This window comes from Grampus griseus (genome assembly GCF_964374135.1).
Source record: "Grampus griseus genome assembly, chromosome: 14".
In the NCBI taxonomy this organism is placed as follows: Eukaryota; Metazoa; Chordata; class Mammalia; order Artiodactyla; family Delphinidae; genus Grampus; species Grampus griseus.
This window is the reverse complement of record NC_139008.1, coordinates 17,980,430-18,003,775: the sequence shown is the minus strand read 5'-3', so window position 1 is coordinate 18,003,775 and position 23,346 is coordinate 17,980,430.

Genomic DNA, 23,346 nt, shown 5'->3' with positions numbered 1-23,346 from the left:
GATGAATATATTCCAAATGAAAGAGCAAGATAAATCCCCAGATGAAGAACTAAGTGAAGTGGAGATAAGCAATCTACCTGACGAAGAATTCAAGGTAACGATCATAAAGATGCCCAATTAACTCAGGAGAAGGATGGATGAACATGGTGAGAACCTTTAACAAAGATTTAGACAATATAGAGAAGAACAACTCAGAGAGGAAGAATATAATAACAGAAATAAAAACTACACTAGAAGGAATTAACAAAAAATAAGATGATACAGAAGAACAGGTCAGCACACTGGAAGACAAAGTAGTGAAAATTACCCAAGGTGAACTTTGTATGATGACTGAGAGTAACTAGACTTATTTCAGTAATCATTTTTTAATGTATAGAAATATTAAATTACTATGCTGTGGAGCTGGAACTAACACAGTGTTGTTGGTCGATTATAACTCAATAGTAAAAAAATAATAATAAAAGGACTTGTATCTAAAAAATAAGAATTCTGACAACTCAATAATAAGAAGACATACGCCTCAATATTAAAAAAGGAGGGGGCGGGCTTCCCTGGTGGCGCAGTGGTTGAGAGCCCGCCTGCCGATGCAGGGGACACGGGTTCGTGCCCTGGTCCGGGAGGATCTCACATGCCGTGGAGCAGCTGGGCCCGTGAGCCATGGCCACTGAGCCTGCGCGTCTGGAGCCTGTGCTCCGCAACGGGAGAGGCCACAAGAGCGAGGCCCGCATACCGCAAAAAAAAAAAAAAAAAAAAAAAGGAGGGGCAACGGGTATGAGCAGACATTTCACCAAAAATGGATATACAGATAGAAAATAAGCACATGAAAAGATGTACATCATTAACCATTGGGGAAATTCAAATTAAAACCATAATGAGACAATATTACGTACCTACTAGAATACCTAAAATTAAAAAGAGTAATCATGCCCAATGATGGTAAAGATAGGAAGCAACTAAACCTCTCATATACTACTCATGGGAATGTAAAATTGTATAACCCCCTTGAAAAACAATATCACAATTTCTTAAAAAGTTAATTGTACACAGACTATATGGCTCAGCTATTCCACTCCTGGGTATTTACTCAAGAAAAACAAAAGCAAATGTCCACACAACTACTTGTAAATGAAAGTTTATAGGAGCACTATTTATAATAGCCGAGGACTGGAAATAATTCAAATGTCCATCAATGTTAATGAATAACCAAATTGTAGTACATCCACACAATGGTATACTATTCAGCAATAACAAGTAACACGTGAAAACAGATGAATCCCAAAATCATTATGCTGAGTTAAAAAAACAGGGAAAAAGAGTACTTGCTGGGCTTCCCTGGTGGCGCAGTGGTTAAGAATCCGCCTGCCGATGTAGGGGACACAGGTTCTAGCCCTGGTCCGGGAAGACCCCGCATGCTGCAGAGCAACTAAGCCCGTCCACCACAACTACTGAAGGCCGCGTGCCTAGAACCCGTGCTCCGCAGAAAGAGAAGTCATTGCAGTGAGAAGCCTGTGCACTGCAACAAAGAGTAGCCCCCGCTTGCCACAACTAGAGAAAGCCCATGTGCAGCAACGAAGACCCAATGCAGCCAAAAATAAATAAATAAAATAAATTTATAAAAAAAAGAGTACATGCTGTATGATTCCATTTATTTATTTAACTTTTTATTTTATATTGGAGTATAGTTGATTAACAATGTTGTGTTAGTTTCAGGTGTACAGCAAAATGATTCAGTTATACCTATACACATATCTATTCTTTTTCAAATTCTTTTCCCATTTATGTTGTTACGTAATATTGAGCAGAGTTCCCTGTGCTATACAGCAGGTCCTTGTTGCTTATGGTGGTCCACGGGGTAAGACTCCGCACTTCCAAATGCCGGGAGCCCGGGTTCGATTCCTGGTTAGGGAACTACATCCTGCATGCATGCCGCAACTAAGAAGCCCACATGCTGCAACTAAGAAGTCCGTATGCTGCAACTAAAGATCCAGCGGGCCGCAATGAATATTCCGCATGCTGCAACTAAGACCCGGCGCAGCCAAAATAAATAAATAAATACATACATATATAAATATTTAAAAATAGCTAAATAAATAAATATAGCAGTGTGTACACATCAATTCCAAACTCCCTAACTATCCTTCCTCCCCAACATTCCCCCCCGGTAAACATAAGTTCCTTCTCTAAGTCTGTGAGTCTGTCTCTGTTTTGTAAATAAGTTCATTTGTATCGTTTTTTTTAAGATTCCTCATATAAGCGATGATATTTCTCTTTCTCTGTCTGACTTATTTAGATGCTTCAGAAAAAGCCAGACAAAAAGAATATGTATGATTCCATTTATTCATAACTACAGAATGCTATAGCAAACTAAGCTTTAGGGGCAGTAAGCAGACCAGTGGTTGCCTGAGGATGTATTGGGAGAAGAGGATGACGAGGGATGTGGTGAAATTACAACTCTCACTCTTTGCAACCACTTTGAAAAACGTTATGGAGGTTTCTTATAAAGTTACACATACATATCTCATATGACCTAGCAATTCACAAGAGAAATCGAATTCTATGTTCCCAAAGAGCCTTGTTCATCAATATTTTATAGCAACATTTCTCATAATAACCAAAGACTTGAAACAACTAAGTGTCCAGGTGAATGCATTAAAATATGTGATGTGTTTGTACATTGAGTACTTTTTACGAATGCAAAAGAACAAATTAGTGATACACAGGCTAATATGAATGAAACTCCAAAACGTTATGCTGAGTAAATGATGTCAGATTAAAAAAACCCACAATTCCATTAGTTTGGAGTCTAGGCAAAACTAATCTATAGTGAAAGAAGTCAGATCAGTGATTGCCTGGGATGTGAAGTCAGAGGAGATTTACTGCAACAGCTCATAAGAAAACTACCTGCAGTGACAGAAAAATTCTATGTCTTTACTGGGACCACAGTAACATAGGTCTGCATATTTGCCAAACTCATAGAACTGTATACTTAACGTATGTGCATTTTATTGTATGTTAATTATGCCTCAGTGACGTTGATTTTAAAATGGAGAGAGTATAAGGAGTTTGGAAAGAGACGTGAAAGAGAACCAGTCCCTGAGGCTTTCGAATCTGTGTTTCTGGAGCTACTCTATGAGAAACAGCAGGTGGGTATTGCCAAGTGGAGTTTATTTTTAGGCAAAGAGTTCATTGGTATAGCCTTGGGGGTTATTTTCTAGCACTAAGTATTTCCTTTTGCATTTTCTTCACAGCAAAGAAAACAAAAGAGTTGGAAGAGAGCTTGGCTGCATAAAACTGTAGAGTGCTTTGTTCTTCCTGGGATGCATCGGTAAGCAAAATTTTAATATTATTTTCTCTAATGGTGATGATTAGCACACAATGGATACAAAAGGAGGAGTCATGCGCTGGGTATTGAAAGACCTGAGTTGTGTTCTCTGCACTGCCCCTGAGTACCAGGCGGACCACCTGCTTTCATTGAGCCTCGATCTCCCCATCTGGAAAGAGAGGATCAGTGAACCTCTACTGGACTAGAAAGTTATAGCAAGACTCAAACAAGAGCATGTCTGTAAATACATTTTTGAATTAAAGCACAGGGAAATAATATCTAACTATGAATTCTCTTCAATGTTTAATTTTAGAAAAACAAAGGATATATTTTGGCCAAAATAACACAGGCCAGGGGAAGAAAAGCACCCGTATCTGGAGGTGGCCGGCTATCTTAAGTCATTTGAAATTGTAGCGAAGCATGGGCAAAGCAAGGTCTGTAGAACCAGAAGATCTTGGTTTGTACGCTCCAAAATTTAAAGTTCAAAAAATAGGAAGTGTTTAATCTTGGCCAAATCCTTCCTAGCCTCTATGTCTCTACCTGTAGAGTTTTAATGATTATATAGAAGCTTTATAAAAATAAATTGATATAACTATTGCAAAGACGTAATATAGTGCCTGATAAGCAGTTAAATTGCTAAATTTAGGTTAGATATAAGAAGAAGAACTTGAAAATTTCCTCTAAAGTGACATCATTAGCACATCACAAGCAGTCTACACAATCGTGGAAGACAGAGTAAAGCAACAGATGGGGTCCTGAAAAGAATAATGGTGACGATGGCAATGATCAAAATTATTATTAAAAAGATTTATTTAGAATGTATTATGTGCCAGACACTGTAGTCATTGCTTTATCTTTATATCTCACTCAATCTTCTCAATACTCCATGAGGTAGGCATGATACATAATAATTTATCCTTATCTTACAGATGAAAACCAGGCTCAGATTCACACAGGTAGTTAGTGCTGCGCTGGAACTGAGTGTTTATTTTGTGCCAGGCACCAGTCTAAATGTGCTTTTCAACTGTGCTATTGAAAAAATTCCACCGTAGCTGCTATTTTCACTATATGCAGCTCAGTGGCAATAAAATCATGCTGTTAGAGACCCCCAAATACTGAGGCCTTGCTCTCTCTCTCCCAGGGAGCAGTTGTTATTCAGGTCTTGGGGCTTTTGTTATAAAAAAAATGTCTGTGCATCTCCAGCAACACCTGCAGCCAGCTGCTCATTTGGTGAAACACAGTTTGTAGGTTCCAGAACAGGTGGTTTTCAGCCACCGTTTATCAGCAAACGTATCCATTGTACAGATGCACCTGCTATTTCTAAGGACTCCTACGCTGAATCCTTTTAAAAAATGAAAGAACATTTTGCCAAGCAGGAATCCTCTTGCCCTCATTTAGGGGTGTCACTGATTCACATTTTCCTAAATGGGCTTTCACATGTGGGGAAGAAAGGAGGGCTTGACATTGGCGGACCACCCAATAGAAAACTAGGTGTAAAGCAATGAGTGAAAATGATTATTGAACGCTTATTCTATGTCTAGCACTCTGTTAGATGTTTTCACTCCAGGACTTTCAGACGGTCCTCCAATCAACCAGATTACAATGTATATTGGTCATGATTTTCAGTTATGCTGTAGTTTACCAATTAGCCCTGAAATTTCAGTGGCTTCCCTCAACAACAGCTTATGTCTCACTCATGCTAAGTGTCCAGTTTACATCAGTGGGGAGTTCTGCCCCACACAGTCACTCAGGGACCCAGGCTGATGGATGCTCGTCATATAGCCTCCACAATTGCTGTATTAGGGGGACCAAGAGCTGAAGACGTGCACATTGGCTCTCAAATGTCTTGGCAGGAAGTGGTACCTCAGTTCCACTCACAGTTCATTGGCCAGAATGAGTTCGATGGCCCTGCCTGACGGCAAGAAGGCTGGGAAATGGGTGGTGGGTGTGACAACATTAGTGTTTGGCAGTATATGTTTCTGACATGAGTGGGTATTACTCCCCCCGCTCCACCATTTTACAGGAGAAGAAACTATGGGTCAGAGAAGTTATTTGACTTACCCAATGTCACATGGTTCTTAAGCAGCAAAATATGTCTTCTGAGCTCCAAACAGTAATCATATAACTTCCTTACAAAGCCTCCTTGGAGGGCCAGCACAGGAACTTTATTCAATACTCTGCAATGACCTACATGGGAAAAGAATCTAAAAAAGAGTGCATATATGTGTATGTATAATTGATTCACTTTGCTGTGCGGCAGAAACTAACACAGCATTGTAAATCAACTATACTCCCATAAAAATTATTTTAAAATTTTAAAAATTAAAACAAATTTAAAAAAGAATCCTGATATCTTCTATGGACAGGTCTTTGGATGCCATTTAGGTGTTAATCAGTGTGGAGAAGGCTCTTAAGCAGTCAGGGTTCAGCCAGAGAAGTAGAACCAATAGGAGATTATGTGTGTGGGGGGCGGGGGCATGTATACACACTTGCATATATGTACGTATGTGGGTATGTACACATATACAACAATCTAGTGTGTGGCTATGAAATAATTAACAGTGTATATATCTGTGTCCCACACTACAATGCTACAGTGTGAGCCCCCGCAGGAAGGAATCACGTCTGATACGTATTTAAGGGATGTGTGAAAGAACCGGCTTATGCCATTGTGGGAGCTGGTTAAGCAGTCTGTCAGCTGCTGGTCTGTGTCTAATGCTGGGGCCTGAGGTCCACAAAGCAGGTGATCAGGAATGGAAAGTCGTGTGTAGGCTAGAACCCATAAGCATGAACTGGACCTCCATGAGGGTCGACTGAAACCTGTGTCCATTCTGTTTGCCTCTGCCCTTGGTGATGAGGGTGTCCTGAAGAAGCTGAGGCCCTTCATCATGAGGCTAAACACACACTTCTAGCCTCGAATCAGTGGTAAAGGAGAACCCAGGGGAAGGTAAAGCAGGGGAGGACGAGGTTGCTGCTTCCTGCCAGGGAGGTGAGCTAGCAGATCAGCAGCAGCATACTTGAGCTGCGAAATGGTGACTATTCCCTTCATCCAAATCTCCCAAGAATCTTCCTTGTGGCCACTCCAATGGGAAGTATACCAGAAATTAAATTCCAGGAAGTGCAGCTCACTCTAACCAAGTTGACATGTTACAAAACCGTACAGCCCCCTTGTCAATGTGGCTCACACATCTCCTTAAACCAGACTAAATCTCCAAGTAATGACAATAACGAAGTCTTACTTCTGTCTAACATGATACATCTATCCCATGGACAACAGAAAACATACTCTCTTTTTCCCCCAGAGAAGATCAGAAGTCCCTGATTTTGTCCTTGGGTGATATTTCTTCTTTTTGCTGATACACATTTGTCCTTTGATATCCTCTAATGTAAATACAACGTATAAAGTTAACTGTTATTAATACATCTATGTTAAAAGTTACAGGATGAATGAGAGAGGAAATAAAAATGTTTGATGAATATATACGGTTTGACGTAACTTGTCAAACCATATATACTCGAAGCTTTGTGACTCCCCACAGATACCAGAAGTTTCCAGATTGACATCCATGTGTCATTCCCTGACCAATCGCATGCCTTGGTCTGCTGGCACACGCGGCTCTTGCTTTGGTCGTGAAAAGTGTGGATATCGTGGAGTATGGAATCCATAACAGAGATCCTCCAATTCACCCAGCTGCAGGGAACTGGAGATGTCCAACATCAAAACCAAGGTCAGAATGACATCTGCTTCCTGAGGTTGCCCATTCTCATGCTTTGATAATTACTTGCTTCTCACTATTGATGATCAGTAGAATCATTGGAACAATTGACTGCGAGCCTTGGATATGGCTGTGATGACCATACTCAGAGCCACGCACAGATTACCTTCGCATGTGTCATTTATTCCCATCGCACACACAAAGGAAATACGGCTCAGAGGAGTTAGATTACTGGGGATGCTCAGTTCACATGCAGTGAAGGTGAGATCCTAACCCAGACTGGATTCACGTCAAAGCCCCTACGCTTAACTCTTGCATTTTTCTTCCTTCCGGGAAGCTTGCTCATGGTTTTGAAACCAGTTCAAAGAGATCTTTCTTACCTGGGCTTTTTGAGGGCAAAATTTTGTCCACTGTCCAGAAGCCCTCTATCCCCACTTCCGCTCTCAGGCTGCCTTGTCTGTGGCTACAGGAGTGAAGGGTTGATGCAGAAACTGGTTGTCTAGAGTGGCCATGTCCTGAAACGTTATCTCTGTTGTGAGTGGTAGAGACAGGGAAAAGAATTCACATTTTTGAGTGCCTACCTTGTGCCAGTTAGTAACTCTACTTAGTACCTCCTATGTCTGGTGTTATTTGCTCTTTATAACAACCCCATAGGGGAAGGATGATGATAATTTCTATCTTATGAGTGAGGCTGTGCTAGTTAACTTATTTATTAAATGCTACCAAGAGTGCTTGGCGCTGTTCTATTTCCTTTACATGGGTAGCCTCATTTGACCTTCACATCAACCTCTCAGGCATCTACTGTTATTATCCTAATTTATTTTGGCCGTGCTGCAAGTCTTGTGGGATTTTAGTTCCTCAACCAGGGATCAAACCCGGGCCCTCGGCAGTGAAAGCACAGAGTCCTAACCATTGGACCGCCAGGGAATTCCTTATCCTAATTTTACAGATGAGAAAACCAAGGGACAGAGTCATTATACAATTTCACAAAGGTCACACAATGGGCAGATGGAATAGCAAGGATCTGAATTTAAGAAATCTGGCTCCAGAGGATTTCTCAATGGAGAAGAGTTGTTATTTGAACCCAAGGAATGTGTTGTTATCCACAGGGACTCTTTTTGAGCCTCAGGAAAAGCTATGACCAGAGAAGACCCAGGGCCATTTATCTCTAGATCCTGCCTGGAGGATAACATATAAAGATCAGGAAACTCAGAAAGCCCAGCAGGGGAGAAATCCTATCATTCAGTTCGTTATTTTATTGTCATCAACCCTTCCCCTACCTTGTGAGAATCAAGCACCATGGAGATAGGTACCATCTTTGTTTTTCATAAAGTGGCTCTTCCAGACCCATAATCATGTCTGGAACATAGTAGGTGCTCAATATAAATCTGTTGAAATCAATTACCCTTCAATCTTCCACTTAAGTCAGAGTGCACCTCATTTTGGTGCACTGCTTGCAGCTAAATAAGTTCTTTCTCAAGGGGAGATGGACCTTACACCTCCAAGGCCACCACACTCAGTTTCCACATTCACAAAGTGGGGGCGATCACCCCGGAGACCTGCAATCTCCACTGACCGTGAGGAAGCCTTCCAGAGGCGCGAGGGGATTTTCCAGCAGAGGTGGCAGGCAGATGAAAAATAAAATGCTTTCCCTTTGGAAAACAGCCTTTGCCAGTACTCAGGGCTATTCATTGATTCAGGAGACAGGATTGCAGGCACAGGTAGCCTGGAGCCTACTACACTGTTTCCCATCAGTTGCAGTGGAAACTACCAAGCGCCCTAGTGGAGTGAAGCAAGGGGTTAAGCACAGTCATTGTAGTGAAGACCTACTGCGTGCCGTGTTGTCCACTCATTCACATACACATATAGCTACACGCACGAGTAGATATACATTAATACATGTGTATAAATACATCTTTTTCTTAATTGAGAGCATTTGTATTCTATCTCATTCCAAGAAGGATTTGAAGTGTCTTATGACAAAGATACGTATAACATGAATAATAAAATGGGAATAAAATGAGGAAATAGTTCCGAGCATCAGAGAAGTCAATGCCAGCCATGTGTCCAGTCTCTTGGACTAACACCTCGGTGATAACAAGTGTTCTAAGGAAGCAGTGGGGAGATGATGTCAGCTCTGGCATCCTACAAACCTGGTTCAGCTCCAAGCTCTCCAATTCATCCGTATGTAAATGACTCCATGCCTTTTAACATCCTTATCTTTAAAGTAGGAATGATTTTACTCACCTCGTGGCTCTGTGAATTAAAGGAGTTCATGTAATGGACCGAATAGGCATTCAATAGTTGTAAATTTTCTTTTTCCAGTTTTCCTTCTATTTAAAGCTTTTTTTTTTTTTTTACTATTTTAAAGCATAATAAAACATCTAGTAGGTACTATGTGTAGGTTTCTTGACAAAGTTCCTGCTTATAAGGAGGCTGAGGGATCTTCTCAATTAGCCTGCAGGTATATGTCATTCTGTGTGTCCTCTTGGGGGGGCTAATGGTAACTGATCACTTCCTGTGGGCCAGGCACTCAGAACTTCACCATGCCTCCTCCCAACAACACTGACAGACACACATTATAGTGCCATTGCACAGGAAGGAGAGAAAATCAAGACTCAGATTGGGTGAAAAGGTTTGCCTGGGATCCCACAGCTGGTATGAAGTAGCAGAGGGATTTTAACTTACTGATTCTAAATCTCATGCTTCTATTTCCCCTCCTGTGCCTCCCCCTTGCAAGTCTGTCTAATCCAAATTATCTGCAAATAAGGTCTGCAGTGGTGTTTGCTAAATTTCCATTCTCTGGGTTGAGCCCAGCCCTTGGAGTGACTGAAACCTCAGTAACTAGTTTTGGAAGATAAAGCAGCCTAACCTCTCACTCCAGACTTTTCCAGGGGAAATCTAATCATTCTTCAACAGCTGCAAAATACTCACTGGGTGGCCCATCTCCTCTGGTTCTTCTCCATTATACCACTCAGCGAGCCTGCTCTTGTGACATTGATGGTTATTTCATAAGGGAGTCCAGGTTTCCTAGAGAGATAAAGCCTCAGATAAGTATTTCATAATCTGATCCACACTCCTCCATCTCTTAGCTCAACTATAAGGCAGAGTTGACCTGGTGGTTTTGTTTAGATATCACTCAGGGTAGCAAGATGTCTATACACTGTGTAGCATCTAAGATCAACTGAGAGCCGCCGATTTGCACATCCCGTTTCGCAGTCATTCCAAACACATACATTCACTGAGAAAAATCTCAGGTGGATTCATGAGTACTCTTTACTTTTTCTCTCTGTGTTTTCCCGTCTTTGTGTGTGTCTCTTTATCTCTCTGTCTATCTCTCTCCAAACTGCATAGTTAATTTGCTATGCGTTACGTGCATTTCATCTGGGGCAGAGCAGGTGCCTGGCAACACGCCCTTGATTTTGAATTTTGACCATCTCAATCCACTTTGGGGCTTCTTTCCTTCCACCTATACCCCTAAGAATTTTCTGAGAGCTTCCTGCTGGATCGCCTGCTTCTCTCATGCTCAGGACTCTACCTGGGGGACCTCAATCATATTTCCAATTTCACCCTCTTTTCTATTTTGATGACTCTCAGATCTGTGATTTATTCCAGGATTCTAAGCTGAGGTCAGGACCCAAATATCTTGCTGCTTCTTAAGTAAGGTGTACCACACAAAGTTTAAACTCAGAGGTTTAACCCTGGCACTTGGCATCCTTTCCCCAGCCCATCACCCCACATTAAGTCTTCCCCCTTAATTCCCAGGCACCCAGGCCAGAAGATCGGGAACTACACTGACCTTTCTTTCGTTCTTCCTGTGCAGCCGATCAAAGCTCCAAGTTCTATAGATTTTGCCTTCTAAAAATCTTTGGTACCCACCTGTTTCCATTCCTAGTTTCCCAAAATTGTGATATAACAGCTTAAAAGCTGCTGTAAGAGCTATTTTTATATGATTTAGGATTTTGGGTTCCTTGACCTAAAAATATGATGAATTCAGATTTTCAGAGAGCATGAAGATGAGTGTGGGAGACAAAATTGCCCTTGTTGTAATTCTAGCTCTTCTGCATCATGATTGTTTGACGTTCACCTCTTTGGATCTCAGTTTCCTCACCAACATAATAGCAATAATATTACCTACCACCTCTACAGCACTTACTCTGTGCCAGATATGTTCTAAGTGCTAGATGTGGATTAACTCTTTAAACCTCACACGTGTCTGAGATAGGTACTTTTATTACTCACACATTTTAGAGATGTGTAAACTGAGTTGCACAACGGCCCAAGTCCATTCAGCTCGTAAGCGATAGAGCTGGATTCTGACCCCGTGCTCCAGAGTCCTTGCTCTTAATCACATTTTCCTCGGGGACTGTTAGGAGGATTAAGTTCATGCATGTAAAGTGCTTAGCACAATGCCGGGTACACAGTAAGTGCCTGATAACTAATTAACATACATTGGAAAATGGGTTTACAGTCTCGCAAGGAGCACAGGGTGGTACAGTTCGGTAAAGAACTTCAGGGAATAAAGTAGCTTTGTTTATTGATTTTTATTCCTCCAGAACCTATGGCTAATGAACTGCCGTATATCTTAGACCAATCTCAGAAATTTAATTACTGCACCTGCTCTGCTGTCTCTTATGAGACCAAGCCCTCTCTTTTGTGGGGTGATTAACTGCACCATACGGATTCAGCTGCCCCGGACTCTTTCCTCCCCACCCCCCGAGTCTGGGGAGACTCCATCAGTTGCATCCAGTGTTTCTTGAGGAGAGCTAATATAATATGGGGTATGAGTATGTAAGAGTATTTTGGCAGTTCATTGCTTCATTTTTGTATCCATTCATTCACTTATGTATTAATTCAACAAACATTGATCGACTGCTAATTCCACGCTTAGGACTGTCCCTCTGTCCCTCTGACAATCCCCGATGGTCCCCTTGACCTCTGTTTTTAGCTCCCCTCTCAAATACTATTCAAACTTTGAAAGTGTCACTACCCTAACATCTGGAAGACACATAAAACTCTTTTACTCATGAAATGTATCCCCGTGGCATGAAACTATTTTTTTTTTTTTTAAGATTCTGCTGCTCCTAGTTTGAATTTATCTTTCAATTCCTAGATCCCTCTCTCCTTGTTTTTCTTTCACTCTCCCAGTGCAGTAAGGCAATTCCCTGGGGCCAGGGCTGCTTTTCTCCCCATCCCTCCCTCGCTCCTCCTTTTGTAATTCACAGTGGAGATCTGTGATGCACTTTATGAAGGACATAGGATAATAACAAAATTGCTGATAACGCTAAAGAGAGCTTTTAATGAATCTTGTTTCTGGGTATTATTGGAAGCATTTTCGCTGGTGAGACAGACCTTTTCAAGCTGAAAGAGTCTCACATTTGGAGACTTTTACAGCCTTGGGAGGGTTGTTTAGTATTGGCTTAAATTGAGTTATTTGTAGTGAGGTGGATGGACCTAGAGTCTGCCATACAGAGTGAAGTAAGTCAGAAAGAGAAAAACAAATACCGTATGCTAACACATATATATGGAATCTAAGGGGGAAAAAAAAGGTCATGAAAAACCTAGGGGTAAGACGGGAATAAAGACGCAGACCTACTAGAGAATGGACTTGAGGACACGGGGAGGGGGAAGGGTAAGCTGGGACAAAGCGAGAGAGAGGCATGGACATATATACACTACCAAACGTAAAATAGGTAGCTGGTGGGAAGCAGCCGCACAGCACAGGGAGATCAGCTCCGTGCTTTGTGACCACCTAGAGGGGTAGGATAGGGACGGTGGGAGGGAGGGAGATGCAAAAAGGAAGAGATGGAAACATATGTATATGTATAACTGATTCACTTTGTTATAAAGCAGAAACTAACACACCATTGTAAAGCAATTATACTCCAATAAAGATGTTAAAAAAAAAAATGCAGTGAGTCTCCAAGGCAGGCACTGGAGCTTTGCTGCTACCCTGTCTCACTTACAGGGGATTCTGGTTGGTTGAGTTCTGCTGGTCCAGTCCTCTGATCTTTACGGAGATATCTCAGTATTTACCCTCTGCTCATGTTTCCTAAGTGCCTGTTGGGTGTCAGCTGCTCTGACATCATGACTCTGTGAAAGGAGAGCATCAACATGCCCCCTTTTGTAGATGAAGGCACCGAGGCTTGCTCATCCTTTATCTATTCAACAAATATTTGTCGAGGACCTACGATGTGCTGGGCATCATTCTAGGCTCTGACAATACAGCAAGTGAAAAAAACTGACAAAAATCCCTGCCCATGAGGAGCTTAAGTTTTAGTGGAGTGAGACAGAAACTAATGATAAATACATAGTACATCTGATAGTGACGAGCGCTATAAAAAATAAAGCAGAACATTGCATAGGAAGGCTTAGAGGTTGCAAGTTTTTGGAGAATGGTCAAGGAAAGCCTCATTAAAATGATAGACTTTAGGGGCTTCCCTGGTGGCACAGTGGTTGAGAGTCCGCCTGCCGATGCAGGGGACGCGGGTTCGTGCCCCGGTCCGGGAAGATCCCACATGCCGCGGAGCGGCTGGGCCCGTGAGCCATGGCCGCTGGGCCTGCGCATCCGGAGCCTGTGCTCCACAACGGGAGAGGCCACAACGGTGAGAGGCCCGCATACCGCAAAAAAAAAAAAAAAAAAAAAAAAATCAAGAAACATTATTCTAGAGATATTTTAAAAAGCAGTATTAACAACATTAGGTTAGATAAGCTTTACAAAAAGTTTCTACATTTTAAGTATAGAATAACATGTTAAATTCCCTTTAATTTGCAATTGTACGATGGAGTTGGTCGCTAGCTGTCTGCATTGCTTGATTCTTTGTTTACCTGTTGTATATGACTGGTTATATATTTTTCTTCCCTTGTTGGTCTTTGTCTAATGTTGTATGGGTCATGGTTGTCTATATTTAGGTGCTTGTATGAGGTGGGCTGTCCTGTATGTGTATGTGTTTGAGGGATTCTAATTGTGTGTGTGTGTGTGTGTGTGTGTGTTTGTGTTTCTCCGGGTGGCAGCACTATAGGCCTTTTGGATGTACTGATTCTAGATGAGGCTGCAAAGTACATTGAACAGGGACACAAAGTATTGTAGCGCCCACAGGTCATGTGATCATCAAACCTGTCCCCTGTCCCCATTTCCAAATGCTTCCTAGGGGTTTGAGAACCACTGCATATGAAAGAGGAGGCTGGATTTTTTTTCTTTTTTTTTTTTTTTTGCAGTACGCGGGCCTCTCACCGTTGTGGCCTCTCCCGCTGCGGAGCACAGGCTCCGGACGCACAGGCTCAGCGGCCATGGCTCACGGGCCCAGTCGTTTCGCGGCATGTGGGATCTTCCCGGACCGGGACACGAACCCGTGTCGCCTGCATCAGCAGGCGGACTCTCAACCACTGCGCCACCAGGGAAGCCCAGGAGACTGGAGTTTTGTATCCAAATCTTCTGCAAGTGACTCTGTAGCTGGGTATATCTTTGTGTGTAGTGTGTGTTGGGGTAGGAGATGGTAATGACTTGTGCCTATGGGAAGAACCCTTTGTGCATCTGTGTGTGTGTGTGTGTGTGTGTGCACACCCATCACTATGTTTGCCTGTGGCTTTGTAGCACTGAGCATGGCCCAGGTTTGGTTAACAGTCAGCATCATGGGATCATTTGTCACACAGTGAGGTCACACAAAGGATCTCACACAAGAGACCAATGGCCTCATGAAACCACACTTACATGGCCAATCACACATCTGACAAATTGTGCACAAAGTCTCACACACACACACACACACACACAGAAACGTCATCCGCATCTTTATTCATATGCATAATCTCAGCCAGAGTCAGGTACCAGCACACAGAGCCGTGCATGCATTCACACCTGGATACACACATACGCAGCCAGGCGAGCTCTTTGGAGGTGACAGCCAGAAGAACATGAACTTCAAGCAGATTCTACAAAACAAGCCTGAAAGGGAAGCGTGGGTCTTGTTGTGCAGTGGGTGACCTTGAAAAGGTTGCTTCTAATCCTCTGTTTGGAAAACAGAAAGGGCTTTCACTGAAGGATGGGACAAAGAGAGGCGCCAACTAGCAGAGATTGAGTGTCTGCCCCTAGAGAGAAAACCTCTGGACCCAGCCAAGAAAACCTTCCCCTTCTCTCCCTGCGTCCAGTCCTGCTTCCTTGACACTCTCCAGTTAATTCAGCCTCAGTTTGTGTCACTTCTAACGTCTAAAATCGTATCTTGGGAAGCCCAGATGAGTCTTGCCTGCCGCTTATGGCTCTCTCCTGAGCTAACAGCCCTGTTCTCTGAAGATGGGGCTGCTAGGAGTGCATTTCTTGATTTTTCTTTCACAAGAAACTAAAGTACCCAATTATCATTACATTTTGATTATTCACCACTGGAAGAATAGATGCTCTAAAACAAGAAATAATCTCTATATCTTTTATAGTGAGTTTCAAAACAACATGTCCCCAGTTGGATCGAAAGTCAAATAAATGCTGTTCACACAGAAACACTCGGATGCATTCAAAAACCCAGACAAAGAAGCACATGCAGATACTCTCAGAAACACTTCCTCTTAGTCCCACCGACACTGGGGTACAACAGTAGACCCCGGGGTACATACTTATATAGGGCTCAGATGCTTGTACATTGCAACAATGGCGTATAGAAACATACATCATCAAACCCAGACACACGTCCAGCTGTGGATGTATCCATTTCCTGGGCCACTCAGGCTTTAGCCTGGAGAAAATGGGATGTCACAGAAAATCTACAGAATGGCCAGTCCACTGGTGAGAGTAGGCAAGTGTCATCGCCAAATGTCCTCCACCATGACAGGTTAATTTGGAAGCTTAAGAAAGTCAAACTTGAGTCCCAACGGTAAGGGAGCGGAGACACACCGGAAGAGGGTTTGCAGCAAAGAGAGTTATAAGTTTTAAAACTTTTTTCCCCCTTACCTTTAAACAATTATTTGTGCAACTATCCTACCGAAGGGCTTTGTTTTCTTCCAAAGTCTTTGTTTTAGTTATTGTTGATATTAATTTGTGGATACAATGAGAGCAACGAGATACTCAGCTGTGGCAGTAAGTGCCTAGCTCTTGCTGGAAAAGCTTCTCAGAGGCATTTTTCCTGCTGAAAGCTTGGGCCTGCGGTAAGTGCTGGCTTTATTACACGTTTTCTCAGTTGGTTATTTATCAGAGAAGGGTCTGACAAGACTGAACTGAGTAAATGGGAGAGGGAGGAGAGAGACGTATCTTGGTAGAGAGACAGAGAAGAGAGAGAAACACAAAATTATTGTCCTTTCCCATTTCCAAATGCCCCATAGGGAGTTGAGGATCACTGTGTAGGAAAGAGACAGCTTTGGAAGGGAAAAAAAAAAACAGGAAAAGAGAGAGTGGGGAAGAGACAGTATGAGAGATAGAAAGAGAGACAGAGGGACAGAGAAAGTGAGAGAAAAGTCTCTGTGCATGAGAATTGCTTATGAGACAAACATGATGTTTGTGAAAAAGGTCACAGCATGAGACAAGTATGTGTGTGAGCATGTGTGCCATGCATAGGCAAGTCTGCCTTAGAATAGAAGAGATGGTGGGGAAGGAAAGGCAGAGAAAGATGCAAAAAAGAGCATGTACAAGTGAAGAGAGAAGGCTATAGAAATTCTGTGTGTTAGTATGAATGTGTCCATGAACATGAGAGAGACAGACAGAGAGAGGCAGAGGTTTTTGATGATATTGTTTGAGCACCGGTATCCAGTCCTTCCTGAACCTAATATATTCCTGAATGTGTCAATTACATGACTCAGTGAATCCCTTTTTATTTGGGGTGTGTCGTGTTGTTGTTGCAGCTAGTTCGAACTGGGTTTTCTGTCACTTCCAGATAAAATGGTCCTGCTTAATAGGTGTCATGTGCTTTCACAGAGCCATGCTTTGGCATACATTGTTGTTGTTGATATTAACCTAGAATGTCTTTCTTGCCTTCTCTAACTGATGCACTTCTCTTTCATCTTTTAAGTGCCAATTCAAATGTCATCTCTTCAGTTAAGCTTTCCTAGAATATCCCAGTAAGTCACTTCCTCTCCCTTGTCCACCAGCCTTTCCACAAACCTCTGGAAGCACTGATCCCACTGTGGTGTATAAATTGGTGTCTACGTCTCCCACATTGGATTGGGGCCAAATTTCCTCTCGTGCCTCTCTAACTCCGTGAACTAGTGCAGTGTCTGTGGCATTGTGGACCCGAATGCTCTTTCTTCCTTCTCGTCCTCCCACTTCTGAGTGATATTACCTGAAACACAGAGTCTGACTAAGAGTCACTGGAAAAGAGGTGGCTTAAGAAAATATTCACAGTATCTGGACATCACAGAGGATAACCTAGCGGGTTGATGGGGGGGCCTGGTTCACCTGAATAAGCACATTGATTAGAAGTTATATCTCAGAAGTCGGGGTCCCTGAGAGCCCATGAGAAACAAAGAGGGTCTATGGGAAATTGTAACTTCAATTTTTATGAAGCCCGATTGGCGTATGTTAACCCCAGTGCAGGTCCTGTGAGGAGCTGAGGCTTCAAATCTGAGTACTTCAGTTCCTGGGTCAATTTCTGGGGCAGCAGTAATCAGACAGGTCCTATCAAGGTTGCTGTCTCAAAACTTCTTGCTCTAATATTTCCTATTACTTCATTTTGGATTCAAGTTTTGTCCTTCAACCCCTATGCTTTTGAGGGTGTGTAGTCCATCGAGACCTTGGACTTGGTCTTTCCTTTCTCAGGACCTGTAACTTGGTCCATGTCCAGCTTAACCTACATCCCTGAGGCCTTAGGATGGGACAGTAGAACAGGAAAGTCATTGTCCTGAATGGCCATTGGCTACTTTGTCCACATCCTCTTCTAGGGTAGATTTGGAAATTGAGTTAAAAACTTATTATGGAGTCAATATAAGCAAAAGTGCCCATCTGCCTCAGTGGCTGCATAAGGACCCCATATGAGTCAAAGTTTAAAGGGACGCTCAGCACGTGAGTGAATAAACAAAGGAAACCAATCAGTGTAGAGAAATTGTTAACATGAGAGCCTGAGATGCTTCAGTCCCAGCAGCCCCTTTTCCTGAAAAGCTTGATCTATTTTGGTTCCTACCATGATAGCGTGAGACCCCCAAGCAACCTTGTCATAAAGCACAACACTTTTATTAGCGGTATTGCCAGCGTTTCCGCTCTTTACAACTAAAAGAACCAGGACTGAAACTGCCAGTGATGTGGATTTTGTTCAGGTGTTGCTCCTCTGTTGGGAAGATAACGGTGGTTACGGCAACGTGGCAGGTGGGAAGAGGATAAACCCAGAGCCTGGTAAGGACCTACATACTTGTACAGAATAAGATCTGGAGGATAGGATCCATTTGCAAAGGCCAACTCTGGATTTTCTTCTAGGTTGGTGACACATTGTATCCAAAGCGTCCAAGAATCTCCATCATCATCCTGAAACAGTGACAAGGCACAGCAGTGAAAGAGCTGAAGGGAAGCAGTCAGGAAAACAACTGGTTAAAATCCCAGAAAATCTTCTCATAGCATGTTGCTAATCCTGAAGGGGGTAGCAAACGCAAGACAGTTTACGGCAAGACGTATATGGTTATCATGATGGTAAAACTCGCCATGGAAGGGAACTGAACAGTAAGGCAGAGGCCAAAGCAGAAAAATGAATCCGATAGCCTGAGCTAAAATGATTGAGGTTAGGGGGGAAATGTAGGACCAACAAGACTGTTCTGTTATTAGGAGGCAGCTGGGTTGCCTTGGGCCAAAGTTGTTCATAAAGGATATTACGGCAGCAGCACAAAAGATGGTCCCTGAGTCATCCAATTCCAGAGTCCAGTTGGGTAAACTTAATGCTAAGACTCGTCCATTCATAGGTCTCCGGCTCTTGTTTCAGAAACTAGGGAAAGGATGAGCTTAGAATGAAGAAAAGAGGTATTGAGACATACTCAGGCTGACCAGGCAGGTTTTGAAAATCTGTAAGCAGGAGAAAATAAAGCTCTGTGTGTCTCAGCATTCCTGCCCTTTCTGGAAGATTCTAACAATTCTACAAGAGCCTCAGCTTTTTGTAATTAAAGAACCAACTATCAGAGCAAGCGTGCAGTCTGGCATGCCCATCTGCCACCAGGTCCCGCCCTTTCCCACCTGGAAAACAGTGTTTCTGAGCCCAGAATGCCGTTGGGTGGATTAGTTTAACTTGCTTAACCTTGGTTCATGAGATTGTTCATTTGAATTTTATAATATGGAAAATTAATTTCTTAAGTTATTAGGAGAGAAAAATTCAATAGGATTAATACTCCTGGTCCAAAAATAATCAGAGGTCACCATGGAAACACACATCAATGGAGAATACGCAATGAATGAAACATTTTTCTATGTTGGGCTGTTTATGCAATCCTCTCTCCTCTCTGCCCTGGCAGCATTTGTATGGGTGAGTGAATCCCCCAGTGTCTCTGTAACTAATGAGCATGGGTCAGGTGGTCATATCCAAGAATCACCAAGGTAGAAGGTGATGTCTGGCTTGGAAACAGAGTTTCATCTGGCTTATGTCCTCATCCCCAGGGGATTAGAGGGTAAGTTTTGGAGAAAATACCAGCTATTTCTCAGAATTCATGGGAGCCTACGGAAACGAAACCAACAATGGCATAGATTCAAGTCATTTACTGGATGCCAAATGCAACTCCTTGGAAATTGGAGGAAAACAGGCTCAGAACTTACTAAGAGGGTTTTCAGGGTTGAATGCTTCCGACTGGCTGACATGAGAAGACCAAGGGACACTGCTCCCCTTTTCCATTTGATTCTGCCTGGATTGAGCTGAGACAGGAGAGCATTTCTCTGGATCCCAAATTCTATTTTCATGAAAGGTAGTATGGCTGAGCTATTGAGAGCTTCTCCTCTAGAGCTAGCCAGTCGGGGTCTGGACGGTAGCTCCACCACTTTCTAACCTTGGACAATGCGTGTCTCTGATGCTTGTTTTAGTCACCTGTAAAGTGTGTGTGTGTGTGTGTGTGTGTGTGTGTGTGTGTGTGTGTGTGTGTGTAGGGTAGGGTAGTAGTTCAGCTGATAAGGTTGTTGTGCATATTCCATTCAATAATGAATGTAAAGCAATTAGCATGGTGTCAGACACGTGGTAAGCACTGGCTTCCCCTTCACACAGGAGTGTACCCTGAAGGCATTTCTCAAACTCCAGATCGAAACAAGAGGGATGATCCGGAAAAAGCAGCTGACGGGTGCAGGTGCAGTTCATGCCTTCCACTCCACATGTAATTTACGTCTAAATTAAAGAATGCAAGCACACAATTATAGTACTATCGGGAAACGTGGTTTAGGTGTTATTCATATCCCAGAAAAGAAAAGAACCTGGAGAGTCTATTCACCTCCAAACACACTCTGAGTCATTAGAGTGATGTTTTGACAAGGCAAACCACTACAAACATGGACAGGCTGAGCTCAGAATGAGAAAGGAGAGCTTCCCCTGCCCTTGTCCCTTGCCCCATCTGACCTGGCGTCTTATTCTCATTCTGTGAGTAGGCCTTCCAAAAGATTTGCAGCAGGTGAAGAAACAGTGGTGAGGCAGCCAGAATCCATATCAAATGAAGAGCAGTAGAAGGTACTGGATTATATCAGTCAATCAGTCATCAATCAACCAATGGGTCTTATGTGGCATATATATTATGGCTCAAAGAATTGTCATGGGGCTTCCCTGGTGGCGCAGTGGTTGAGAGTCCGCCTGCCGATGCAGGGGACACGGGTTCGTGCCCCGGTCCGGGAAGATCCCACATGCCGCGGAGCGGCTGGGCCCGTGAGCCATGGCCGTTGAGCCTGCGCGTCCGGAGCCTGTGCTCCGCAACGGGAGGGGCCACAACAGTGAGAGGCCCGCGTACCGCAAAAAAAAAAAAAAAAAAAAAAAGAATAGGAAAAAAAGAAAGGGAGAGCAAGAGAATCAGGCTGACTCATTACATATGGACCAAGGGATCGAAGCAAGACCAATGGATTCAAGTTACAAAAAAGCGGGTTTTAGTTCAATGTAAGGAATTGGCTCCCGGTTCCTACAAGCTGTCCAGAAACGGCAAAGTAATGAGCTTCCCGTCACCGAAGCGTGTCCCAGTGGAGGCAGAGGGCTGCTTCGTTAGGAATGTGACAGCAGCAGTTTCTGTAGTGAGTGGGAAACTGATTCAGGCAAGTTCTCAGCTCAGTTCCACTGACAATCTTTCTGCAAAGCTTGGAGCACCAGATTGAGACCAACTCATTCCATGGGATGATGTGTACTTCAGGGAAGGCCATTCTCTGGAGAGCCTAAATATTTTGGTTCTAGGGAGAAAATGGTAAAAACTTAATTTCTCACAGGGCATTTCCCTGGAGTGCTTCAAAGAAGAAACAGTCACTATGAATGACGCTGTAGTCAAAGGCTGAGGAGTTGGGAGAAATAAAATGACAGCTCTTCAAGACACTGGGACTCTGAGAGCTCTGAAAGTGAAAGTACGGAGAGAGGATGATTGCAGATGACACACAGAGCACTTTTTCACCCTTGTGTGGTGGTGAGGCTCCCTCCCACACACAGCCTCTTGCAAGGTTTCCTGGCTCGTGTTTGGAATTAGCTTCCAAGATTTTCTAAACATTACTTAGGAAAGGGGCTCAGTGGACATCATACAACCACCTTCTCACCCAGGAAGCAGCCCAGCCAGAGGTGGAAAGGAAGTTACTAGAATTACCGAGCTGATAGGTAGAAACTTGGAAAGGAAATAACAAAGGCTGGATGGCAGCTGTGTTCCATTCATGTAAAATAATCTAATTTGTTTATTAAAGGGCCTCAAACACAAATACAGAGACCAGCCAAGCCACAGAAGGCATCGTAGTGTACTGGTGAAAAGCAGAAATTCAGAGACCGAAATACCTGGGTTCAAATCCCTGCTCCACCATTTGCGAACTGTGTGACCTTTGGCAAGTCTCTTAACCATCTCAGTTTCTTCATCTCTCAAATGGTTGTAATAATAGTAACCCTTTCATAGGGTTGTTAAGGTAATTATATGGGTTACTATTTGCAAAGCTCATAGCATAGTACCTAGGACATAGTAAGTACTGTATAAGTGTTTATTAAATAGTACAAAGAATAAAGTATACAGAGGGTCTGAAGGATATAAAATAGGGAGCCTGTGATACATGTTTTGTGGAGTGAGACTCACCAGCTCCAGCAATGTGGGTATATTGCCGCTAAATTTCTCTATGTTTTAAAAGAAGCTAGAAACCCAGATTTTTTCTTTCTGGGACTTAGTTTCTTCATCTGACAAATGGGTTTATCAACTGTTGCATCTCAGCCTGGGGTGAAGTTCATAGCAGGTTTGCGAGGTGAAGGGGGTCAAGAGGGTAGAGGAAGCAGTGCACCCAGGACACATCCCTTGTTCTACTCATGAGAGTAGGGTACGTTTTCTAGGGACCACACAGAATTTCTTTCCATTCAAAGACCATGGACAGTTCTTTCCTGCCTCAGAGTATTGTGAGACCTGATAATGATCACCAGCTACTCTAACAAACATCCCCCAGGAGCTGAATGACTCAACACAATAACCTTGTTTCTTGTTCACGCTCATCTCCGTCCAGCACAAGTCAGTGGAGGAGGGGGTGGTGCTCTTTCAGATGCTGAGAGGTGACAGAGGCTCTGCCATCTTCAGGTCATGGCTCCCGAGGGCTACATTAGCTGGTGACCCAGGGGAAGCAGGGAGGAACACTGGACGTGTTACAATGGCCAAGCCTGGCAATAGTGAATCATTTCCACCCATATGCCATTGGCTAGGACTCAGTTATGTGTCCCTGCCTCACTGCAGGGGACTGGAGACACTGTTCATTGATGTGCCCAGGAAAGAGAGGAGAAACTCAGATATTGCTAACCACCAGCATTCTCTGCCACAGGGCCTTTGCACATACCGTTCTCTCTGCCTGGAGCACTCTTCCCCTCATCATCTCCTGCCTTCTCATCATTCAGCTCTAAACTCCCTTAAACAGAACTGCTCCTGTAAAGAGGTACTCCCCACCGATCACTGCAGCATTCTTTACCACTTCAGCCTCTATCTTCATAGCTCAAAGCACATTCTGAAGTCATCTAATGTATTTATTTGTTTCTTGTCTACCACATGGCTCTGCCTTCTTTCAATCAAGAGAGCAGGCAGTTGCCCTGGGGCGTGTGGGATCTTAGTTCCCTGACCAGGAATCAAACCTGTGTCCCCTGCATTGGAAGGTGGATTCTTTGCCACTGGACCACAGGGAGGTCCCCTCTTTTGCTTTAAATGTATGTTTCAGTAATTCTTTTTTTTTTTGCGGTACGCGGG